General features: G+C 53.5%; 1 long non-coding RNA gene across 3 annotated transcripts; it reads right to left on the reverse strand.

Moving 5' to 3' along the window:
• Positions 1-217: 217 nt before the first annotated feature.
• On the reverse strand, positions 218-11,122 carry LOC131809774 (uncharacterized). Of its 3 annotated transcripts, XR_009345289.1 has the most exons (6): positions 10,760-11,122; positions 10,541-10,627; positions 8,298-8,414; positions 3,521-3,641; positions 2,650-2,866; positions 218-2,436 (listed from the first exon to the last, which is right to left on the reverse strand). It is a non-coding gene; the product is annotated as an uncharacterized LOC131809774 (long non-coding RNA). The 3 variants fall into 3 exon arrangements; XR_009345290.1 differs by lacking the exon at positions 218-2,436 and having other exon boundaries at positions 2,543-2,804; positions 10,760-11,119; XR_009345288.1 differs by lacking the exon at positions 218-2,436 and having other exon boundaries at positions 2,543-2,866; positions 10,760-11,119.
• Positions 11,123-16,837: the final 5,715 nt, after the last annotated feature.

A 16,837-nucleotide genomic window follows, 5' to 3' on the forward strand; every position in this document is an offset into this window, starting at 1 on the left:
TGGTATCAGCTCTGCTGCGGGAAAGGTGCCCGTGACCGTGGCTTCGAGGGAGTCCTGGTCTAAATGGGGCAGTGCTGACCGTGACCAGGGTCAGCATTTCAAGATGCTCACAGAACACCGGGAGGTGTGTGCACTCCCCCCAAAACCCTGCAACTGACTTTGAACTCCTTGGCTTGGAAGGCGCTATGGTTGCATGGAAAGCAGCGGCGGAAGGAAAAATCACAGAGCTCACAAAAGACAACTTTGGGCAATCAACTGGCAGCCGTGTTAGGCCCACGGGGAGTGTGTCTCAGCTTCACACTCGGGGAGTGTTCTTCCCCAAGGGAGATCCCTCGGGAGCAGCACCTGTTTGGAGACCAGTTTTGTCACACGTGGCGGGTTCACTCTGCTCACGGCCCCAAATTCTAATACCAAATGCAGATTTTTGAACATAACGTGACCTCTTGGGGATATGTTTTTACATCAAACTCCAAATACAGCACTGTAAAATCTGCAGAAGGCTGGTCTCTGGATGGGGTGCCCTGAAGGAACCGAGCAGGTCACCCAACCTGTCAGACCAGGGGGCCCGTCGTCTCCATGCGGCGAAAGTCTTGCCGTGCGGCTCACGGGCAGATCTTGTCTTTGTTCGACACTTTGGGAAAAGTTTGATTTGTACGTTTTCAGGCAGATTCTCCTTTTGAATGAGCCACTCGTGAGCTCCATCAAAAGCCCTGCTTCCAACACGCCGAGAGAAAGGAATGGTCACGGGTGAACCTCACTTAAACGTGTTGTGTTTCAACAAATGGAGCAGAGCAACGCCGTTTCTCGAGGCTGCTCTCGGCTCCTGGCTGAGGCGGAAAGCCGGCCGCTCTGGACTGTGCGGCTCTCTTCACGTGGTTTTCCTGCACGATCTGGGGGCTCAGTCCCCTTCCAGGCTGGAGGAGGACGGAGCAGGTGATGCAACGTGGGTTCGGACACCCCTGCCAACGGGCTTCCGAGCAGAGCCCCACAGTGGCTCTTTATCTTATCAGACCCTGCGGGGCAGCCGGGGCCCTTGCTCGGTGAGCCTCCCACGTGACGGGGAAGCTACGTTCCGCCTCCATCCCCCTCCAAGCCCCAGCCGGATTTCCAGCTTTGACAACCAGGCCCCTGCACCAGCCCAGCAGCTTCTTGGAGTCTCAGAACGAAGAAGGCGCTGCTGTCTCTGTTCCCAGCTGAGGGGGTGCTCCGACTGTCCTCGAGAGACTGAATACGTAGTGGACGGTGGCCAGGCCGAACAGAAACACAGAACTCCCACCCACGACCTGCAGCAGCCTGCCAGGAAGCCTGCCCCATCCCCACGGCCGCCAGCCTGCAAGCCAGCCGGCTGTGAATCAGACTGGCAGGAGGTCAGACTGTCTCCTCTAGTCACGACCCCCCGTAACGGTCGGCCCTGGGCGGCCAGGGCTGCGTGAGTAACTGCCAGTTTCTCTAAATTTGGTCACCAGCTCCAGCCCCAAGTCGGGACCGACTGGAGCCCTAAATGTGCTTCCAAGCCCATCCCCACGAGGCCCCGGTTCTAGTTAGCCGCCCCAGCGTCCCCAGGCCGACGGCCTCTCTCAGGGCTGTTGGAGTCCTGGAGTCACGGGTTGCAGTCACAGGTCCCCGACAGTGAACCAAGACTAACTCCTGACTTAGGAACAGTCCAGCCACTCCTGGGAGTGTAACCTTTGACCGGTCAGCACCGGGAGACGGTCCCTCTGACGGGCCACTCCATCCCCCACAGGAAGGTAACCTTGTCTGAAACAATCCATCCACTTGTTGCTAGAAACATCCTTTTCCCGACCCCTCCTCTGCATAAATGCCTTCCATTGTGTACAGCTCCTGGGAGGCCTTCCCATGTGCTGCGCCCGGACTCTGGGGTCGTTGGGTAAAGCCAAGTGGACCTTCAGATCTACTCCGCCAACTTCTGTTTTTACCAGGAACCCTCCCCCTCTCCTCCAAGAAGAGCCCCCCTCCCCTGTTGGCGTTCAAGCCACACCCAACTACATGACCATGGCCCACGCCCCGCCACAGCTCGCTCCGAGGGAAGTGCTTGCTCTCCCACATCTTCAGTCTGGGCCTCAGGGTCTACCACCCACAGGGTCAGGCGTGAATGGCATAGACCCAGATCCTGCGTCCTGGCACTCCTGCCGGCGTGCTTACTGGCCACAGGCCATCACTGTTGACCTTGAGATGAGCTCTGAAGATCACCAGCCAGCGAGTCGGCCATGCCCCTCCTGCCTTTCAAAAGGCACGGCACGAAAAAGCCAGGCGTGAAATTAGCAAACCTCGAAGCAGGCGCGAGCAAGGCGGCCGAAGAGCTTCTGGGCTGGCTCCCCCCAAAGGGAGCAGCTGTCACCATCCCATTCTGAAGACTGCTCCTGTGGCTCGTCTGTCTGAGTGGGAGAGCTTTACTCCGTGTACTCAAGGATCCATCTTTTGGAAGAAAATGCCAGGACATGTAAGGGAAGGCAGAAAGACAGAAGGTGATATTAACTGGTTTGGGGTAACACATGCGAGGCCAGACGAAACTGATTATCATGGGAGAAAAAAGTGCAAATTCCTTTATTTTCCATCATCAGCTTATCTGTGGCCGGAGCGTCCAGTGTGGAGGCTCTCGTGCTGTCAGGGAAGATGCTGCATAGTTACCTGCACATCAGCAAAGCGGCAGAGCCTCGTGGCAGGAGGGAGTCATGCTGGTAGAGTCAGCAAAGGGCCAGAAAGCAATCAAACGTGGCCTAGGAGCATGGCCTAGGGAGGGTAGGTGTGGTCCGGTGGTGGGAATCGGGCCCCACTCTCCTTGTCTGTGCCGAGGAAGACAACGGAGTTGTGTACGCAGACAGTCGCTCCAGCCCCGCCCGAGTTTCTGAGATGGACGAGAGGAACCTGGTTGTGTCTGGGGGTCTGTTCACGCCCAGAGTGGTCTGGGGGGGGCAGGCTCAGGAGGTAACAGGTGAGGAGGACGCAGCGTGAGCAGGAGACCAGCCTGGATGCCAGGGGTTTGGGGCCCACGCTCAGACGGGTCTATGCTGGCCCCTCAGCTGGAGGAAGGCTGAGCAGCCAGGAATGGCATCGGGAGAGACCCCTGAGTCCCCCAGACAGGCCAGAGCCCAGGGCCACCTAAGAACCCATCAGGCAGGCAGATATCCGTGGAGACGTAAGATCTCACACATACGGACCCATTGTTCCCTCTGCCACAGTTTCTGGAAGCCTCCCTCTCTGCTGGACACCACATGGCACAGAGCAGAACAGGAAGAACGGGAGAATGTTTGCGTCGTTGGGTCAACCGGGCCCTGCGCTCACTGGGGCAATCCCCACCTGCCTCGCTCACCCGCTCGTCCCACCTCGTCCCGTCACAGGTGGGCCGGAGCCTGGGAAAACCTCGCCCCTCTGCAAAGGGATCGTCTCGTCCTTGAACCCCGCGGCTGGGCACTGTAGCTGTGAGCCCCCGCTTCACCGTCACGCACAGCACCATCTGCCCACCCGGGGGCTCTGGCAGTCCATGGTCAAGGCTACTCACTGGGTAAGATTTACGGCAACCTCTGATGCAGCAGGGACCCTGCTTGCCAGGAGCCTGCCTTCTAGAGGAACAGGCGGTTGACTCCGTGGGTATTATCTGCTGTGGGACAAGACACTTCATCCTAGAGGAGAAAGGGTAGAAAAGGCACCATCTAGGTAATACTGATGAGGTCTTCCCCACATGGTCAGAAGTGGAACGTTCAGAGATGCGTGAGAGATGTCAAGTCTGGTTATCCAACTGCGACCAGCTCACACACACACACTTGTGCAAATCACATGCACCCATGCGTGCACACACAGACACATGTGCAAGCAATGCACTGCACATGTGTGCACACGGATATGTGATTAGACATGCATGTAAGACCTCAGGCCTGCACGCGCACCCTGTGCATGTGTGTGTACATGTGTGTGTGACGATGTGTGCGTGCAGGCACGCATACACATACACATCCCCACACACGCATACACACAGGTAAGCATGTATGCACACACAGACAAGTATACACGCATGCACACACACAAACACACAAGAACAGGCACAAACAGGGGACACAACGCACATGCATGAATATACACATACACAGAGATATGATGCAAATACAGATATGTGTGTACACACACACACACATCCACATGCACACATCTTTCTTTTAATTGCAAGTGAAAGTGGCCTATGTCTAGCCCCTGGACGGTGGCAGAAATGCTCCAATGACCTCCTTCCCCCACCCACTGTCCCTCATCAGCAAGCTCCCATGGGCAGGAGTGTCCTCTGGCCTTCTTTCTTACCACTCTTCTGCTGTTAGGGCATCAGCTCCAAGCGGACATGTGCTGACAGAGCCACAGCCACAGGAGCTGGGCAGCTCACATGCCGGACACCGTGTGGGGCTCCCAGTCAATGATTGATCAGAATTCGTCGACACCAAGAGACGGGTCTGCTACACGGGCTGGGCGAGCCCCGGCTCCGATTCCAAGTGCACTTTATAAATCCCAGCTTCATAAGCTGCCCTTTGATGGACAGTGTTGTGCTGAGTAACTATGTGGAGACAAGCTGCCAAAATATTACCCTTGGCGCTGTCCCCCAGAGAGATGAATGCCTCGTGTGCTAAACCCGACTGCTGAGACAGCACTTGAGCCAGAGGGGAAGTTGCTTTTCATTTATTAGGCTAAAAAATTATATCCTTGCATTAGGAGGTCTTGGAGCCAGCCCAGCCGATGGTAAGTGCACTTCCATTCATGCGTCTGTCTATCCATCCCGTAATTTATACACTGTTGGTGGTGAGATCATAAACAGGCTTCACCCCTTAGAAAAGCAGGGGATGAAGGGAGGAGATGCGTGTGTCCGGGAGGCTCCCTCAACAGTGACAGAGCTAACATAGCCAGGGGGTCGTGTGTGTGGCATCAGGAAATAGGTTGGGACAATTAGGAACCAAACGGCTTGGGAGCCGTTCAATGCAAGTGTGTGAATTCCCAGGGATCACAGCTCAGCTCTCCAGAATAATCATCCGACTGGAACGTTACCACAGCGTTGCCAAAATCATGGGAAGGTGGGGAGGACTGGGCCACACATGGCACCTGCAGGGCAGAGGCACCCTCCCGTTCTTGCAGAACAAGTGAGTGAGAGTGGAGAAAGACTCAGGCAGGTGTGAGTGAAAAGAAAGCTGATCCCTGATCTCATCTTCAGGCCTTACTGATCCCTGATCTCATCTTCAGGGCATACTGATCTCTGATCTCATCTTCAGGCCTTACTGATCCCTGATCTCATCTTCAGGGCATACTGATCCCCAATCTCACCTTCAGAGCATACTGATCCCCAATCTCATCTTCAGGCCTTACTGATCCCTGATCTCATCTTCAGGGCATACTGATCCCCAATCTCACCTTCAGAGCATACTGATCCCCAATCTCATCTTCAGGCCTTACTGATCCCTGATCTCATCTTCAGGACATACTGATCCCCAATCTCATCTTCAGGCCTTACTGATCCCTGATCTCATCTTCAGGGCATACTGATCCCCAATCTCACCTTCAGAGATCCCCAATCTCATCTTCAGGCCTTACTGATCCCTGATCTCATCTTCAGGGCATACTGATCCCCAATCTCACCTTCAGAGCATACTGATCCCCAATCTCATCTTCAGGCCTTACTGATCCCTGATCTCATCTTCAGGACATACTGATCCCCAATCTCATCTTCAGGCCTTACTGATCCCTGATCTCATCTTCAGGGCATACTGATCCCCAATCTCACCTTCAGAGCATACTGATCCCCAATCTCATCTTCAGGCCTTACTGATCCCTGATCTCATCTTCAGGGCATACTGATCCCCAATCTCACCTTCAGGGCATACTGATCCCCAATCTCATCTTCAGGGCATCTGATCCCCAATCTCATCTTCAGGCCTTACTGATCTCTGATCTCATCTTCAGGGTATGGAGACTACTTTTCTCTCATGTGGAACTCCTTCCCACAGGTATAGGGGTGCAAGACAACAGGCATGTTTCTTCTTGGTTGCTATGGGTCTGAAGTCCAGGCACAGCTTCCACAGTCCTCCGTGGAGTGTTTCGGAGGCCACGGGGAGGATTCCTTATGGGTTGTGTCTTCTCTAAAGAACCATCTGCTTCCAAGTTCATTCAGCTTGTGCGCAGAACTCATTTCCACATGGCTGTGAGGTCGGGGTCCCTACTTCTCACCAGCTGTTGATTGGAGGCTGCTTTTTGGTGCTAGAGACCACCTGTGTCCCCCAGCCCATGTGGCCCTCCTGTGGACCCTCTCTCAATGTGGCATCCTGTTTCTTCAGGCCAGCAGGAGGCTCCATCCTCAGAGGGTCCCCAGTCCCTTTGGTAGAGGATCCATGGGATTAGGTCATGCCTGTGAATCTGCAAAATCCCACCACCTCTGCCATATTAAGTGGTAAGTCCTAGGTAAGTCCCAGGACTCTGGCAAGTCCCGGGTGCCCCACACTCAAGGGGAGAGGATTTTATAAAGGCACAACTCCCTGGGGGTCAGCTACAGTGCCCACTCCACCCACACACCCTGCAGGTAGCAAATCAGAGGATAGGGAGGGAAAATGACCTCCCCAAAGTCACCCACAGATTCCTTGGAGACCCAAGATCAGAAACCTGATGTGCTGACAGGGAACCCCTCTTTGCACTGTTTCTCCATTGGGTGTATTTCTACTCATTTCACCTATGTTTAGCCGTGTCCAGAGAGAAATAGGGCATTCGCTCTTACTCTCAATCAGGTTGTGAGTTCTGCACCACAAAGACCCCCACCCTCGATGAGTAAGCAGGCTCTGCAGGGAAATGCACATACCATTTCCCAAGCTTCCACTCGCGTGGGAGCCCCTGGGTGTACATATAGAGCAGCTGTGCAGGGAACGTCCCACCTCAGAGCCTGCAGCCCAGAGTCCTGTGGGTCAAGCCCCACCGAGGCACGTGGAGGCAGCTCTGGGCAGGTGGAGGGACTGCTCTGCACACGAGCGCGTGCCTGCTGATGGGAGGGGAAGGAGGATCACGGAGCCTCATCAAGCCATCCCTTTCCCAGAGGGGCTTCTTACTTAGACCCCAACTGCACCCCTCCTCTGGGTCGTCCGTCCCAGGAGGACAACTAAAGCAGCCTGGAAATATCAAAAAAACTTTCTTCCCTGAAAAAAAAATAATGACTGCATGCATGTTAGCGATGAGTATTACAGAGCTGGGACTGTCCCAGGCACCGGGCATCCATCTTCGTCCTCACGCAGACCCTGGCACGCAGATTCTGCTCTTCTCTCTGTGTCTGTGGTGGGGAAGCAGAGGCTGGGGGTGGGGGTAGGTGCTGGCACGTGCAAGCTCACCGCCAGCATCGGGATGGAGACCCCGTGACCCCAGGTCTGTGGTCTTGACTGCTACTGTCAACCAGAAAAAGTGCATGTTCTCCATCTTCCCAGCCAGGGGCCAGCCATCCCCCAAGACCCACCGTGTTCCCTGTCCGTGTTGCCCCAAGGACCACCTTCTAGTGCCAGCTGGTCCCCACATGTCCCCACACACTCCTTCTCCCTGCAGACGTTCTCCCAGTACTTTCCAGGGGCTACATCTGGAAACGATGCATGCGAGCTCCAGGCCTGCGGGGCTCTAGGGGCGGTCTCTTTGGTCCTCAGGTCCCTTCATTATTTTGTTCATTCGTCAATGTTTCTCGGGCATCCACTCCCTCCTGACCCCGAGCTGGCCCTGGGGATACAAACACGAACAGCCTGATCCTGTCTCAACGGGGTCCTGTCTGGGAGGTGGGGGGTGGACAGCTGCCCAAGGAGGATGGTCACAGACAACGTCAGTGGGACCACGTGTAGGGAACATGGAGAAAGGGCCTCACCACTGGGAGCGCATGACATGCACAAAGTCCTCAGTTCTCCCTCTCTTCCTGCTTAAGAAGAACAACCCAGATCGCATCAAGGACATCCTCACTCTGCAAGGCAGATGTGGCTCCCCAAAACCTGGCCATGGCCTTTGAGAGGCCGCCCTTAGTGTGACCCCCATCTCTATCGCAAGAGCCCCTTGGCTTCCCTCAGGCTTCTCCTGTTCCGGGATGGGCTGCACCCTCTTTTTCTCTCCAGGAACTCCCTTGGTGCTTGGTGGTCAGGTCCCCAGAAAAGCCCTAGGCCTGAAGCCCAGCGGCAGGGTCCTCTCATCTGCCTGCCGTCCTAACCGCAGAGGAGCCGAAATTCATGAAAATCGCGTCCCTCCAGCTCCCTGGGAATGCACTCCGGGTCAGGCCTCCCGGATGTCCTGCCGTCACTCACCAATGACAGAGGCTCAGCCCAAGGGTGGAGGAATGGGGTCTTCGTTTCTTATTTGTGGAATCGCCCCTAACACTCGATTGCATGCTCATTCACCAGTCTTAGCTCTGAAGAGACCCACTTTTGGAAAGAGCAAAGGACAAAGGTGATCTCCTTTAAGTTATTCAAAAACCCTCATCCAGTCAATATCCATTCACTCAACAAATATTTACTGAGCAAATTGCAACAGCTTCCGTTGGCCCTGCCCTAGGAGAAGCTGCAGAAGGGCTTTAAGCAATGGTGCGGCTGCAGATAACAAACACTCCATCAAGGGGTCAAACCGTTTTTAAAAAGCATCTGTTCACTTTCATAGCTGCAGAAAAAAAGTCAATAAAAATCCACCCTTCATTCCTGATAAAACTCCTAGTAAACTAAAAACGGAAGGACATTTCTGCCCCATCATCACAAACATGTATCTTCAGCCAACAAGCCTTGAATTTCACGCTCAGGGTTTTGTTGTTTTTCTTTAAATAGTTCAACCAGATATCCAGGCCCCTCTGACTTTGGGTAAGTGGGTTCCACACACACAAGCATATTAAAAGTCAGTGGAGAAAGGAATGTCCACTTGGTTAGTTCCGGGTTTGGGGATTACGGGTGATTTTGATTTTTTTGTTTGTTTGTTTTTATGTATATTTTTAAACTCTCTTCCATTTTTTTTTTTTTAATCTGTTCTTAAGTAACAGGAGCTCTAGAGATGGGGCATTTCTCCATGTGGGTGTGGGATGGAGCCTGACGGCTGGAGGGTGACCAGTGCATCACCACGAACAGCCAGGCGAGCTGGGAGGCAGGTGACCTGTTGCTGCCCCTCTGCAGGGAGGGGTGGAGAGACACACATGTCCCCTGGAGACTGGGGACTCCTACGGGGCTGTGGGACAGCCCTCCTGATCTACAAGAACCCCTTGAAGGCCAGACCAGACATTAACGATGAAACTGGGCCTTGCCTGTTTCAAAACAAGTGTCTTCCTGTCTCTTTCAGCGACACGGAAAGGCTCTGTGTGTTCGGGGAGCGAATGTGCATGAGGCCCAGAGGCGGTCGACGTAACACAACTGGATCTCCGTCTCCAGGGAGTCGACTCTGGCCTCCCGACAGACGCACACTCAGACAGCTTCCTGCCGTTGCGCTCGGTCCCACACCTGTTATAACCATGTGTCATCTGGCTGCCACGGTGCTCCTGCCTCACAGTGATGCCGCTTCTTAGGCCACCGTGTCAGCAAGGCAAATCAGCAGAGAAATGGCCGGGTGGGGTCCAGGCCTGTTTCCGAAGCTGCAAGGCCCCCGACTGAAAGTCTCTAGCCCACCCACATCCATGACTTTGAGGGGTCAGCAGGGGATTGAAGTCCAGGGGTCGGCGGGTGGGATCTGGGGGGAAACTTGCAGGTGTCCGGTGCTTTCTGATGCCAGTCCCAGTCCAGCAACGACCCTGCTGGCTTCTTTAGTTCTGGAATCAGGAAGATGCAAATCCCCTTTGAGACCCCATCAAGCACACTGATCTTGACATGTGTAAAATGAGCGGAACAGTGCTTCGGGGGCCACTGCGTGCCGCCCCAGGAGCTCTGCCCCACACAAGCCTGGGGGCACCCGTCCTGAGACTGTCCCAGTCAGGAGGGTGAGGTGGTGAGTGCAGGCGGTCCCTTGCCAGGGCGGCGCAGGGAGTCTGACAAAGACGTGAGCCCTTTACCCCTAAAACCAGCACCCAGGCTGGAACAACACGCTTGCCTCCTGGAGGCGGTAACTCTAGGAGAATGCGCCAACCTAAAAGGACCAGAGTCGGGACGTCCAGCCCCAGCCGGAGCTCGAGCAGCAGAAGCGCGATGCTGGAGGAGAGCAATGAACATTTCCCTCCTACTTCTGGAAAACTCGTAACATGCCACTGTTGTGTGAGCCAAATAGGAATATGGAGCCCAGGGAGCCCAGCCCCGCAGTGCCCTCCTGGGCAGTTCTGAATGACCCAGAATGGCCATTGTTCCGTGGCGCCCTGTGACGAATCGCCCCCACATCACGCAGGCCCAGGTAAGCTCACCCGGCCTTAGGAAGCTTTCTCCCTGGATTACAATCCCCCTCCCGTCTGAGGGGAGACACGGCGAAGAGTTAGCTCCAACACTGGTATCTGCATTTAAAAACCCCCAAGGGGTTAAAATCCAATTATCGCCTGGATGGAGCTCTGCGTCTCTATTCTAGATCAATTACCGGACGTTCCCATTCTCACCTCCTCTTCCTCCCCTCGCGTTTTCTCGGAAGACGAAAACTGCCGCACAAATCCTCTTCGCGGAGAGAGCACCGTGGGTGAAGGGATCTGTCATGGGAGAGGGGCGTCCGCGTCACAGCCTGCGGGGGTGGGAGGGGCGTCCCAAGGCGGTATGGGCTCGGATGCCGCCAGGATGCAGCCCAGGGGCCTCCCCCAGGACCGCCGGGGATGAGCACACACGTGCAAGTTCTCTAGCCTGTGCGGGCACCAGGGGATCTGGAAATTCCAGGATAAACGCTCTCATTGCAGAAAGCAGGAAAATGTCGGCGAGAGTGAGTTCTCTGCGTGCTGTCTCTGCTCTTCGTCTCGGAACGCAGCGCCCGTTGTCCCCACACAGAGTGGACCTCCCAACTGCTCTTTGCTGAAGCTAGAGGGAAAGCGGGTCCTGTTCCCCGGCACACGGGAGCTGACGTGTCAAAGTGTCCACCTGGCAGGGGAAGCTTTGCGGGGTGAAACTGTGCCAAAAATAGCCCGTCAAGGACAGGCCTGTCCTGGAAAGGATCAATAAGCCGCCGCCTCCCTCCTGCTCCTCCCTGGTGAAAGGGACAGTGGTGAGTGAGGTCACCCAGACCAAGAAAAGGAGGGGGGCGGAAGGCGGGTGCGGGCACTGTCCTAAGCCAGGACGTGACATCCGTGGAGACAGGAGGCTTCGTAGGGGAATCAGTGCACGAGCCCTTCAACATTCCACCAACACCCACTCTTCGTGGGGCCAGAAGTCACGGGGCCTGTGTGCCCAGGTCGTGTGGCAGGTTTATCTTCCTGCCAGTGTCCAAGGTCACAGCCTAACCACATTAGCCAAAGGTACACACTCTCTCCTCCAGGGCTGGGGCGGACTGGGCCTGGATCCCGCCAGCCTGCGGGTTCTGTGTAGCTCTGGGGTTTGAGGGCACACCGTCTCACTTCTGCAGGAGCTCTGCTTGCACAAGTGAATCCTCCAAGAGTCTGGATGACCCAAGGGAAGGGGATGGGGTGAGAGTACGTCCCCACAGGGGGGTGATCAGGTCTGGGCTCCTACAGCAGACAGAAGAAGCCAGAAGAGGGGAGAGGCCATTGTGAGCGCTTCTGAGCACTGCCCTAAACCCCTCCATGACGGTCCTAAGACTCACGCAGCAAACCAAAGGGCTGTTTCCACCCCGGAGCTGAGAAACTGAGATCACAGTGCTCAGAAGCCTTGTTCTCGAACCCCCAGCCAGGAAGGAACATGCGTGGGATGTGAGAGCAAGACTGTGGGGCCCTCGAGTGCTTTACCCCGTTCTGTCTCCCGAAGAGGGACATCCAAGGAGGCGAAGACACCAGAGCTCCAGGTCCGGGCGTTGCCTTCTCCAGACACTCTCCGCCCCTGTTGGTTCTGGACTTGGACTGCCCCACAGACCCACCATGTCACCCTCACAGCCATCTGTCCACCTTCAGGCATCCTGTCCTGGGCTTCCAGAACTCAGAGCAACCTCAGGGTCCACCAGCGCCCAGCACCAGCTTGCCAGGAACCCCCAAGTCCAGGACTAGCGCCAATCTGAGCTCGGAGAAGGGGGGGGTTCCCCACCCCCACCTGACCACCGTGGTGGCTCATGGCTCATTGGCGGCTCCAGGGCAGGGGCCTCCAGGGACATCTGGGCTGTCCGGTCTGCCCATGGTTCCCAGAGGCGCCTCTCGGTTCTCCCCTGCACACTCAGGACAAGTAAAGAACTAATATCTATTGAGTATTTCCTCTGTGCCCAGACTTTATGCATAATTTTATTCTATCCCCATGACAACACTGCAAGATAGGTATCATATTATTCTTAATTATTATATCATATTATATTCTACCATACTATATTATATTGTACTATACTAAACTATATTATGTTATATTATATTATATTAAGTATATTATTCTTATTTTTAGTCTGCTTTTGAGGAAACTAAGGCCCAGAGACTCCTAACTAGTAAGCAACGTGGTAAGCTGTGGAATCCAGGTCTATGTCACCTGCATCCATGTTCCTGATCGCTGGGCCAAAATTAAATAACGTGCAGATACTATATCTAATACAGACGTTACCGTACAGGGTGTGTACCCAATGCATATGTGTGTGGGTCAACACATACCCCCCTTTTGTGAGTGTGGGCTTATACATAGGCACATCTATCCCATAAAATCAATACATGTATACACAGAAATAAAATAAATACATACATACATAGAAATACGCATGTACACATGTTAGATTTTTCATTTATTTACACACACACTTATTTCTCTCGGGATTCGGTCTAGACACCAGAACTATCCTGTTGCTTAGACAGCTGGAGTGGCTCAACGCACATTATTTTTATAATCAAGTTATTTAAATGAGCGTAAACACAGAGCTAGGTGCAAACTGCTTATGTCTATAGCTCTTAGGAAACTATACAAACAAAATCAGTGCAGATACGAACAAAGCTATAAAACCAATCGACCTCAGGTCAACAGCACGACGGTGGCCGGTGACACCTCCGGCTGGAACTAGATGCGCCACGTGCTTGTCCGAGGGTTTGTTGATCAGCTTGTGCCTCTGGCCTGGACCGCTATGGGCCCTCCAGTTCACTGTCTTTTACTTTCTTAGCAGTAAACTCATTTTTAACCACCAATCCGTTATTTTTATGGACCAGTGCATTTAAAGAGAGCAACACAAAATTTATTACAGAAAAAAAGTTCATGAAGACAGTTTAACGTGAAATTCTTCATGGAATATTGGCTTTCACGTGGCTGTGCCAGGCAGCTGCACGCAGGACTGGGTTTTGGCGTCGGGGAGCCTGTCCTGAGTAACGGCAGCCACTCCCGGCCCATGGGGCTCCATGGGGCACGCAACCTCCCCTGTCTCCTCTCTTCCTAGTTCTTCGGGGGCCCCGCAGTGAGGGTGAGTCACCTTTGCTGGCCCCCAACTGCAGCGGCACGAATGCAGACACAGAAACCGTGTGCTGGGTGCGAGGCAGCCCTCCCCGGGGTGCAGGCGGCACGCCCTGCTGTCCTAGGTTCCGAGTCACGGAAGACGCATCATTTACAAAAGGCTCCCCCCACTCCGAGACCACCGGGAGCCCTTCCCAGACCCTCTCTGTCTCCTGCAGGTCTGAGATGCACTGCGGAAACTACGAATCCCCTAAAAGCTGGCTCCAGAACCCCAAATCAGTGTCCTAGGACCGGAAGGGAACAGGTGGAAATTCAGCAGAGAAGACATCTTACTGGAGCCTTTGTCACCAGGGTTTTGTTGCCGTCACAATACGGCTCTAATTAAAAATAAAGGCGAGACCCAGCCGTGAGCATTCTGCTTGGCGGCAGCCACAGTGTCTCTGTGGAGAGTCACGTCAGGACATCAGGGTAGGAACAATACCACATCTGGAGAAGCGTGCCGTGGCTCCATTGTCCAATCCAAGGAAAAGCCCATCCCCCACCACCTCTGCAGTCCGTCAGACGGGGGGTGTCTTAGTCAGCTCGGCTGCCATAACGAGACACCAAAGACAGGGGCTGACACAGCAGAAACCTGTTCTCCCACAGTCCTGGAGGCTGGAAGTCTAAGAACACAATGTTGGCAGGGCTGGTTGCTTCTGAAACCTCTCTCCTTGGTGCACAGATGGCCGTCTCTTCCCCGTGTCCTCACGTGGTCTTCTCTTGTGTGTGTCTATGTCCCCATCTTCTGTCCTTAAAAGGACACCAGTCAGATTGGATTAGGACTCATCCATAGGACCTCATTTAACCTTAATTACCTCCGCAAAGACCCTGTCTCCGAATATTCTCACCATCTCTGGTCCTGGGATTAGAACTTCAAAATATGAATGGGGGGCTTGGGGGTACACGATTCAGCCCATAACTCATTGCATAAGCCTAACTCCTGCTGGACAGACGGCCCTCTGCAACATGGGTTCTCCTCTTGGAGGGGACAGTTGGTTACACCAACTCACGACTTTAAATGTCTCGGACTTAAGGGAGGGGTTGGGGAAACACGGAGGAGCTGCCAGGATGAGTCAGGACGTCTCCACAGAGTGGCCATTAGCAGTTTCCACACACACACACAAAGGAAATCTGAGCATTTCTCTAATTACTGCAGGTTAATTAGTTCTCCTCAACATTTTCAGAAAGAAGAGTGCCTCAAGGACAACATCAATCATGGAAATCCACTCCCTGCCTGGCACGGGCCGGAGGAAGGAGGAGAGGCAGAGAGAGGCACGGCCGGTTCTGCTCCCGGACCGCCTCTCTCAGAATGCAGCAGGCAATCCAGACTTCATGCCTGGGCTCAGCTGAAAACAGTCAACAGGCGCCAAAAGCCCTGGGATTGAGGGGCGAGCAGGGTAGCCATGACACCAGAGAGCAGGGCACGGGCTTTAAATACATTTTCCAAAGCAGATTCCCAAGGGTGAAGTCAGAATTTCCAGGAACACGGGCACAAGTTCATTGCTATTGCCACTCTGTCGTTTCCCACATGTCACCGCAGAAAGGGGAACAGGGCAGCTAACCCAACCACCTGTCTCCATGGACCTCTTCGTGTGAGGCACAGACCTAATTAACAAAGTCCTGGTCTACAACAGTGGTTCTCAGCTTTGGCTTACATTGTATTCCACTGATCTCATTGGCCTGGGGTGGGGAGGGCACTGGGGCTTTCAAATGCTCCCCCCAAGTTGTATTAAGGAACCCCACGTGGAACATCACGGGTCCACAGGAAGCAGCAGAAATAGCCACGGTGTGGTGATAAGGGGTGGGGCAGCCTTAGGAAAGCACCACCGTTTGGGGGCATAAGCAACAAAAAATTTATTTTCTCACAGTTCGGAAGGATGGAAGTCTGAGATCACGGTATCAGCAGGTTTGGCTTTGTCCCGAGGCCATCCTCTCCCTGGGTCCCTCCCACGGTCTTGCCTCCGTGTGTGTCTGTGTCCCGATTTCTTCTTCTTATGAGGACGCCACCTAATGACTTCATTTTACCTGAATCACTTCTTTAAATAAGACCCAGTCTCTAAACACACATTCTGAGGTACTGCGGAGTAAGACATCAAGACGTGAATTTGAGAGCATGAGGCACAACTCCGCCCGTAACCCGCGGCTTTGGAAATCTCGTTCATCTTCATACTCTACTATGGGATTTCTCAAGAGCAGCACCGTTGACCTTTGGGGATATTTACCAACCCCTTTGCCCTCCACCCACTGGATGTTAGTAGCCCCTCCCCTCCTGTCTCAACAACAAGACATATCTCCAGATGCTGCCAAGTGTTTGTGAGCAGAGGGACAAAGTCATGCCCAGTGAAGAGACACTGCTCTAGGGAAATACTTTCCAGAGGGAGCTAAGAGAAATACCGATCCCATGGGATACTCTGTGGAAAAGGGACCTATCTACTCTTTCAATGGCTGTTTGCTAGACCTAAACTATACTGGGTGCTGGGGATGTGACCACTGTCAACACACGAGTCTCTACATCTAGGCGGCTGCCCGCCAGCATAGGAAATCACGTGTAGGGAAAAGAGCTGGCGCAGAAAAGAAACACAGGCTCAGAGACATACTTGCATAAAGGCAGATGACTACATCTGTTATAATAGCTTTATTAAGCTATAATTCATGCCTCATACAATTCACTCATTTGAAGTATACGGTTTAATGGTTTTTAGTACATTCACAGAGTTGTAGGACCATCACCAGAGTCAAATTTAGAACATTCTCATCACCCCAAAAAGCACCCTATCCCCATGAGTGGTCCCCCCCCCCATCTCCTTCCACTCCATGCCCAGCTCCTGGCAACCAGCAATCTCCTTTCAGGGTCTATGAATGGGTTTATGCTGGACTCTTTGTATAAGTGGAATCACGTAATATATGACCTTTTGCGGCGTGGCCTCGTTTCTGTGGTGCATATACCTCGAAGCGGAATTTCTGGATCATGTGGTGAGCTACGTTGAGGCATCGGAGGAACCCCCCCACTCTGCACCCTTTTAGGGCATAATTTTACATTTCTACCAGCAGGGCACGAGGACTATGACTCCCCCACTTCTTTCCCCCACTTCAACTCTTACTACTGTCTTTTTGCCCACAGCCATCCTAGTGAGTATGAAGTGGTCTCTCACGTGGTTTTAATTTGCAGTTCTCTAATGGCTAATTTCTCTAATGGCTTCTCACGAGCTTTTGGGCCATTGATGTATCTTCTTTGGAGAAAGGTCTATTCAGATCCTTTAGCCATCTTTAAACGGTTAAATACTGTCTTTTTATTACTGAATTGTGAGAGTTCTTTATATATTCTAGATGCAAGTCCTTTACCAGAAATATGA

Source organism: Mustela lutreola, chromosome 10 (genome assembly GCF_030435805.1).
Source record: "Mustela lutreola isolate mMusLut2 chromosome 10, mMusLut2.pri, whole genome shotgun sequence".
In the NCBI taxonomy this organism is placed as follows: Eukaryota; Metazoa; Chordata; class Mammalia; order Carnivora; family Mustelidae; genus Mustela; species Mustela lutreola.